The following is an 8,968-nucleotide window of genomic DNA, read 5'->3' as shown; positions in this document are numbered from 1 at the left end:
TATTTATTTTTGGCTGTGTTGGGTCTTTGTTGCTGCTCGCAGGCTTTCTCTAGTTGCGGCGAGCGGGGGCTACTCTTTGTTGTGGTGCGCGGGCTTCTCATTGCGGTGACTCCTCTTGTGGAGCACAGGCTCTAGGCGTGCGGGCTTCAGTAGTTGTGGCACGCAGGCTCAGTAGTTTGGCTCGCGGGCTCTAGAGCGCAGGCTCAATAGTTGTAGCACGCAGGCTCAGTAGTTTGGCTCGCGGGCTCTAGAGCGCAGGCTCAATAGTTGTAGCGCACGGGCTTAGTTGCTCCGCGGCATGTGGAATCTTCCCAGACCAGGGCTCAAACCCGTGTCCCCTGCGTTGGCAGGTGGATTCTTAACCACTGTGCCACCAGGGAAGTCCCTAAAAGCTTTAAAAGTTGACCTGGCTTAGGTGGGAAGCTTTTGTATAAAGGCATCAATAAGTACCGATTCTCCTGCTGGGGGCGTAGCACATTGCTTAGCATGCTGAGGGAACACAAAAGGATTAAAGTCATGACCCTTACCCTCTGGTGACAGATGTGACTTATTCCAGGATCACTGGGAACCCCTGACCAGGGAACTGACTCTAACTGGGGAGCATTTCCAACTCAGGTAATAACTAGAGTTCACAGCCAGTCTGAGTGGCTTCATCCTGGGTTCCTGGGCAGCATCAAAGAAAATGCAGAGCCATCACCCCACTTGTTTCCCCAGAATGGACTAATCTAGAAGATTTTCTGTGAAGGAAAAAGTGCATCATATCACTCACATACACACACACACACACACACACACATATAACCCAGTTGTTTGTCGCAAGCATGTGCTGCATATTCTCTCAGGGTCCACCTTGTGTCCCATCCCTTCCCCTGACTCCTATCTTAATGGAGAGGTTTTTGATGGCACAGCCTGGACTCACTCTCAATAACTCATTCTTAGTAAATCGTCTCTGTTAGAATGAAGGACTTCCTTTCCATATATTTCCCCCTTTCAACATCAGATCAAAAGGAAAGAAAATGACTCACCATCTCCTGTTCTCCCAGTGAACTTGTATGACTGTCTCTTTCCTCCTGAACCTGGGTCTCTCAAACTGCTAGCTTTCCATCTCTACTCATATTTCTTCTTAAGAAATTTAACCAATGTGGAGTATTTTTCAAACGGATGAACACTTCTAACAAAAACTGCTTTCTTGATGGGTCCATATCCTTTTGACTTTCTAATATTTAAAAATGAGTTTGGATACAAAGGCCTTCGCCATCTATCTTATCTGGAATAGGTCCTACCCTCCTGTCCACCCTGGCTCACCTTTCTCTATTTATACAGCCCCACTCATTTTTAAAATCAAGTTTTGTTTGTTTACTTGAATTTTTGGTCTGTCCTCCCCTGCTGGGCTGTAAGCTCCATGAGGGCAGAGACCACATCTGTTCTGCTCTCCAGTGTACCCCCAGCACCTAGCAGAGTGCCTGCCATGTAGGAGAATCTTGTTAGAACATTTGTTGAATGGATAAATAAAGTAGACTGTACATAATAAGTGATATATCACTTAGCTAATTAATTTTAAATAAGTTTAACAAATTTAAATAAATTTCCTTAGCTAATTAAAAGTGAAATGCAGGGTGAAGTAGAGTGGAGGGTAAGCAATGCCAGCTTTGTCAGGATTGAGTCTTTGGAGAGTGGAGCAGAGTACATAGGAGCTAACAGAGCTGACGGGTCAAACAAAGGCACCTGTCATCATGGGTGTCAATGCCCACAGCTGCCCAGGGGTCAGGGAAGCTGAAGGAGGACCTAGGGGAGGTGAGGGCAGATATGGGCCTGGTCACTGCTTCATGCAAAGGAGGTGGGCCAGCAGATACACGACCATATGTGTGAGCTACAAAATGACTGCTGCTTCACTTCCACCCGCCAAATCTCACGTGAGAATCCCTCTGGTGGCCCACCCTATCCAAAAACATGAAGGAAAGGAAAATGTAATGTAGCCTAGCCAAGTTAACACATTACAAAGCCACTATAGTAGGCACTCACTGTTTGTTGAAGGACTGCTTAAATGAATGAATGCTTGAACAAATGAATGATTGAATGAGCTGGCATGGCAGCAAGAGGCATTTGGCCATCTGGTCTCACCAGAATGAGCACTCTGTGAGGGATGGGATTTTTGCAGGTTTCATTCATTGCTGTATCCCCAATATATGGAATGGTACCTGGCCCATGTGGGTGCTTGAGAAAATTTTGTGGAACGAATATTGAATAGTTCTGGCCCAAAGTCAAAAGGACTTGTGTGGAGTCACTAGAAGAAGACACAACTGAATGAAAATTTTTCTTTGGTACAGAGTGTGGGAAATGCATGAGGAGCCATTTTATACATTTAGCATAAATGGGCATGACATGAAACAAAGGCAAAACCATATTTCCTTCTCTTACAACATATCTCAAGAGAGCAAAATATAAAATCGTTGTAGTGACAGTGGAGCAAATATCATAACTAATATACCAGTTATAGAGAAGCTTGGCTACTAAGAGCCAAGAATCCTGGCTAAGGGGGACAAGAGGGGATAGGAAAAGTGAGTTAGAAACATTTATTCACAGCCTTCTCCAGGTCTAGGTGGGAAGCTACAAAGCAGAGTAAATCCTAGAAGTGGCCTTGACCTGCTGTGAAACCTGACAGGCCACGGATACCCCAGGGCCAGAGTCATTCAATTACAACCAGGCTATACCCTTAGGCAGGCTTCTAGAACTTAGTCCTGGGAGGGCTCAAGGTTTAGCTCAAATATTCCACTTCTCTGTTGGAAGGTCTCTGTCGGAAGGTCTCACATGAACTCTGATGCAATTAGAGCATCTCTTTCACCTTTTTGTCTCCCTGCCCCTCATATGATCTCATATTTGTTTCAAAAGATACATGCCTCCTCTCTATAACTCTTCTACAACCCTATCCCTATATATCAGAAATACCAAATGGTAACCGTGGTTCTCTCTGGCTGGTGGAATTACTGGCTTTCATATGCTTTTCTTCTTTGTGCTTTCCTGTGTTTTCCACTTTTTTTTTGAACATGAATTACTTCTATAATAACACACACAAAACAGTACAAAAGTACTTTTAAGTACTATAACTAAGGGTAACTGGAGCAATGAAAAAGAGAACTATTGTTTGTATGTTTTCAAAATAAATATTGCCAGCAGCATCTTACATCTCAGCATGAGCAACTTAAAGTGTAGATGCTGCTTCTAAGCTACAATATCATTGATATGTGAGATACCTGTGATATAGCAACAATATGGTACTTGTACTTGGTACTGAATTTCTTCTAGATGTAGCACCCTGGGAAAGTTTATGATCAGCCAAATGTTGTTGGTTTTCAACTTGAATTAGACTTTCTTTGATCTTTATACCTGATATAAACTAAAAGACTCTCTATTTGTCCACAAAAATGCAATAAAGAAAATGAGATAACTTTCCATTTATTATGTGTGATATCTGCAGAATTACAGACCTAAATATTAAAGAAAAGATGTCAAGGTGCCAGCAGCAGCACCAGATTCAAGATGGCAGCCAGCAGGAGGCTGATGAAGGGGCTTGAAGATATCCTCAAATGTGAGATGAAAAACTTCCTTTACATCTAGGTTGATGAAGCTAATTTGTTGACCTGGCAAGGGCTTATGGTTCCTGACAACCCTCCATATTGATAAGGGGGCCTTCAGAATCGAAATCAGCTTTCCAGCAGACTACCCATTCAAGCTACCAAAGATCACATTTAAATTGAAGATCTATCACCCGGAACATGGATGAAAAAGGCAGGTCTGTCTGCTGGTAATTAGTGCTGAAAACTGGAAGCCAGCAACCAAAACCAACCAAGTGAACCCCCCAGCACAAGGACAGTAAAAAATTCTGTAAGAACGTTGAAGAGTTTACAAAGAAATATGGGGAAAAGCGACCTGCGGCCTAAAATCTGCCACAACTGATTCCAGCGTGTGAGCAGAGACCCTGAGCAGTGCATTCAGATATCCCAAAAAGCAGGACTCTGTGGAAGATTGTCATGTGCCGCTGCCCAGCATCCGCTTGTGGCAGTTACTAATTTTCTACAGTTTTCATAATCAAAAGTGGTCTAGGTAACCTGTAAAGAAAGGATTAAAATTTTAAGATGTTCTAAGAAAAAAGAGAAGATGTCAATAAATGGTGTCAGTGGACATGAAAAATATGGTTACCACTGTGTCATGGATCTAATAAGCAGTATAATGAAAAAAAAAAACCAGAAAAGAAAACTGAACTGAATATTTGGCTTTAAATTAAAACCAGGGCATGGGCTTCCCTGGTGGCACAGTGGTTAAGAATCTGCCTGCCAATGCAGGGGACGTGGGTTCGAGCCCTGGTCCAGGAAGATCCCACATGCTGCAGAGCAACTAAGCCCATGTACCACAACTACTGAGCCTGCGCTCTAGAGCCTGCGAGCCACAACTACTGAGCCCACGTGCCACAACTACTGAAGCCCACACACCTAGAGCCCGTGCTCTGCAAGAAGAGAAGCCATCGCAGTGAGAAGTCTGCGCGCAGCAACGAAGACCCAGCGCAGCCAAAAATAAAATAAATTTATTTAAAAAAAATTATAACCGGGGCATATTTGAGGACCAAGTTTTATGATTCATCCCTATTTTCATAGCAGGTTAACACCCATTGACAATAAAAAAGTATCAAAGTTTCTTCACCCAAATATCTCCAAACAAATCACTAGAGGTATCCTCAGTAAAGTGGATATGTAACATTAAGATCATTCTAGACTTTGGAGAACTAAATTTTATGTTTCCTACTGCCCTAATTCTTGGTAGAGGTGAATCAATAAGAGGAAAACTCACTTCTGTCCCCAGGTCACAGCCCTGGTCTTCCTCTGCTTCTTCTCTTCTCTCAGACTTCTTCGTTATTTTATCCCCAGGTTTGGTGCTTCAGCCATTCAAGGCCCAGGGCCCTCCTGAGGAGTGAAGGCTTGGACTGAGGACAAGCTTACTGCCATCTCCCATCGTTTGTATCCAGGCAGAAGTGGGTGAAATGACCATCAAGGGCAGTCTTGGGAAGGGTGTGAAGGATGGAGACAGAGGGAGAGTCAGCAAAGGGAAACTGGCTGCCTGAGAAGCATGTGGAAGGGAAAGGAGCAGTCCTCTTGGACAGGGAGAATTGCAGGAACGCTGTATGTATGTGTCTGCGTCCCAAGTTTGGTTTGCACTAGATGAGAGAGTGACCTCTTTTTCCCACAAAGAACACTTGTCCAAAATCAGCCAGGCACTTCGTTCTGCGCTCTCCAGATCAGCTCAGGGCTCTCACTAACTTTGCAAGGCTGGTTCTGATCTGACCACTAGAGGCTTATCATAAAGAGTCTGCCTTTCTCCTGGAGTCCAAGGACCTCAGCTCTTGGCCACACACAATCACATAGATATATAATTAATATATCTATGATAAACCCTCCTCAAATAATCAGTTCTTCAATTTGGTGGAAGAACCAACCAGACCATTTGGGTCCTGCAAATAAACTAACCCATGGAATCCTGGAATGTTCCCATTCTCAACCACTTATTTTGTGCTGGAGACTTTCAAATTCACCAAGTGTCCACTAGACTGAGTGCTAAACAAGTTCATAGGGGTAAGACCATGAGAAAAACACACAGAAGAAATTCTTCTGGTGTTAAAACAAACTCTGTGAGGACAAAATGTACTTGGAGTTCGACTCCATCTCTTCTCTCTCGTGGTGGGTTACTACAGTTCATCAGGAAAATAGTTTGAAATTTGCAAAGTCTCCAAATCCTGCCTTGGGGAGTCTGTGCCTGTTGGCTTTCTCACAGCTTCTTTGTGACCATAGGATGGGTTTAATAACCACACTCTGGGTTGCACAACTATTATTATCCCCATCAGAGAAATGCAGTGCAGAAAAACAGAACCTGTGTTTGCATTTCCTGTTTCATATAAAGAGTTTCATCTAAGACAACAGCATAAGCTATTCATCCATGACTATAGTCCTCTCCTGGTGCTGAGGCTGGAGGGCCTGCAGCAAATGGTTTCAAAATGGAAGCATCTTCCCCAGCTGCACTCTCCACATGGCCTCCTTTCTCACCTCACAGCCTATCTCTCTGACTCTCTACCCCCATGGTGGGCACATAAAAGAAATGGGGACCCAGTGAGTCTTGGTGCTTCTGAGGAAGCCCACAGGCCCTGATCAGAGCTGACAGTTTGGGAGGTAGAGTGAGGCCAGTGGACTTAAAGATGCAAGCAGAGTTATGTAGGGATCCAAGGATTTTAATGGTTCCTAAGCTAATACAACCTTCCCCCAACTTCCCTTTCGGACTCCCCTGACCTGCCTGGGGTCTTGTCTTCTTCCCATACTAGGTACCAAATCAGAGTCGTAGAATGTTAGTGGCAAGAAAGGGTGAACTTTGATCTGGGCAGAGGAAGTTCCTTGCCAAAGTCAGCCACAGATTGATGACAAAGCTGGACCTAGAACCCTTCTATCTTGATTCACAGACCTGTGCTCTTTCCAGAAGCCCTAACATAAAGAGGATTCTTTAACTGAGCTGTTATGGAGATTCTCACTGATTCTTGGCTGTAAATAATAATGGCCTGTCAAGATACCAAAATTGAGGGCTTCCCTGGTGGCGCAGTGGTTGAGAGTCCGCCTGCCGATGCAGGGGACACGGGTTCGTGCCCCGGTCTGGGAGGATCCCACATGCCGCGGAGCGGCTGGGCCCGTGAGCCATGGCCTCTGAGCCTGCGCGTCCGGAGCCTGTGCTCCGCAGTGGGAGAGGCCACAACAGTGAGAGGCCTGCGTACCGCAAAAAAGATACCAAAATTGAAATAAGACAAAATAGGATAAACCTTAGTTGACTACAACATAATTGAGAGGAGACTTACAAACTCCCTCATCCCTGACACTGTCAGGGATCTGAGTAGGGTCTAGTATCATGGAGGACAAGATTGGTCACATGAATCCTTCCTTCCCTCTGCTGTCCACCCAGTGACCATTCACAGCATGACTCATCCCTAACATGTTTAGCTGTAGGTCTCTAAAATTTTAGATGCTCAGGAAAGGAAGAGGCCTTAAAGAGCATACAGAATAACCACATGTCTGCGTGTATCACACATGTTAGAAGCAGCTGCAAGTCTAAAGGCAGCCTCCTATGCCTGTGTCCACAGATCCCTGTGGGACTTGAAGATCTGGCAGTTATCTGGTTAATCTGAACAGGTGGCAGTTAAGCTGTGTATTTCAAGCCAGAATGTTCACTATGCCACTTGCATTATTCTGTTTGGCAGTCTACACTGCAGGACTCCTATCGTAGAGCTAGAAATTCCCCTCCACTTATCCAGTTTTCCAATCTAAAGTCCTAAGGGTATCCCTCTGCTCTGCAGGATGTCCTAATGTGGCCATTTATCCCCTGGGCCATTTCCTTGGCCCACTCTGTCCCTGGACCAGAGATGTGCTTCCTCCCAACCCAGCACAGATGCTATGGGAGGCCTGGTACAGTGACCTGGGCTCAGCTGACCCCGCCACTCCATCTGTTCATGGGAACAGTGCTTCCTTTGTACCATTGTTTGGTTTTTTGTTTTTTGGTTGTTGTTTTTTAAAATGTTTCCTTCTCCCCTGTTTCAAACTCAGTCCCTCAGGGCCTCAGTTGAAGCCATCCCTGCCTAAGCACATCCCCACACCACAACTTGTAATTATTCCCTGAGTAGGCCATGGATATCTTTTCAAATAACCCTCCTGAAGTGGGAAGGTCCTGGGAAATCCAGTCACTTCCCCTCAACTGGAAGCACCAGCTTCTGGAAAATTCCACAGCTCTGGGCCCTGGCTAGTGGGAGAAAAGGGGAGGGGGTGAATTAGATTGATGCCTAAATCTTTAGACCATCTGTTGGGTTCTTTTGACTGAGTTAGGGTGAATCTCAATGAAGTGAAATTCTCAACCTGGAATAGTTATGACAACCTGAAGATCATCTCAGGTCAAATGTAGAGAAAAAAGGCAAAGTGTGTGTGTTCATCCCTTAGGGTTGTGAGGTGGGACCTTCCTTCAGGCCCAGCAGACTTTCTTCAGGGGAGCCCTTCCTTGGCCCTTTTAAGAAAATCACGGGACTTCTGGTCATGATTGAAATCTCCCTATTTGAAGCAGAGTTGATGAACCAACTCTTTCGTTCACATATTTTTCTTTTAAAAGTTGAGTTTGTTTTCCTAAATTTTTGTCATTCTAACTACATCAAAGCAGCCCAGTCCAAAGACATAGAATGTGCTAGGAAAGCAGACATTGGATCATTTAGGGCAAAATGTATATAAGGCATGTTTACTTGAGAGTTCATGACACCAAAGATAAAAGGATTTCTGGCTGACAGGTCAACAGGCTCTTTCCCTGGAGACTAGGGTCCCCTGTGGTCCCAAGTTACCCAGAGTGGTACCTGCAAGGCTGAGCCCTGAGATGCTAAGAGTCCCTAAGCTTTGCCCATCTCTCGAGTGGATATGGCTGTGGGAGGGGAAGGTAAGAGACAATTTGCAGCCCCTGGACGGGCAGAACGGAGCTGCCCAGGGCCCCTCACGGCAGGGTGCAGAGATCCAGTGTCTTCAGGAGTTTGTCTGGTTAATGGCCATATTCAGCTTCTGCCACAAAGGTCACTGATCCAGGTGAGGGAAGCTGAGAAACAAGTAACCAGAGCAACTACTCAGAGGGGAAAGAAGCCAGAATAGCAAAGTCCACAAGGACAGGGATTTGATCTTGTACATCTCATCTTCCTGGTGCCTAGCAAAATGACTAGTCCTTACGAAGTGCTCAGTAAACATTTGTTAAATTAATAAATTATTGATTTATGAGAACAGGTCAAAGATTTAGGCCTGGGGTAGGGGAGACAGAAGGAAGTCTAAGGGGATTAGTCAGAAACCTCAAGGGAATCTTGGTAAGTCTCAATCATTGACTCACCAGAGGAAGTCCCTTAACTCCAAGACCCAAGTCCAAATGC

At 44.9% G+C, this 8,968-nt stretch overlaps 1 protein-coding gene across 3 annotated transcripts in view; it reads left to right on the top strand.

Moving 5' to 3' along the window:
* The window catches only part of APOD (apolipoprotein D), a 97,432-nt gene that overhangs the window by 59,264 nt on the left and 29,200 nt on the right, over positions 1 to 8,968 (top strand). For 2 of the 3 annotated variants that reach the window (XM_055084641.1, XM_055084644.1), the window contains exon 2: positions 4,920 to 5,023. The exons of the other annotated variant lie outside the window; for it this stretch is intronic. The gene's annotated coding sequence lies outside the window, so the exon portion shown is untranslated. The remainder of the gene's footprint in view (positions 1 to 4,919; positions 5,024 to 8,968) is intronic. 3 annotated transcript variants of the gene reach the window in all.

The sequence above is a fragment of the Physeter macrocephalus genome, chromosome 1 (assembly GCF_002837175.3).
Source record: "Physeter macrocephalus isolate SW-GA chromosome 1, ASM283717v5, whole genome shotgun sequence".
NCBI lineage: Eukaryota > Metazoa > Chordata > Mammalia > Artiodactyla > Physeteridae > Physeter > Physeter macrocephalus.
Note: the sequence above shows the minus strand (reverse complement) of the source record. Positions and strands in the feature narration are given on the sequence as shown.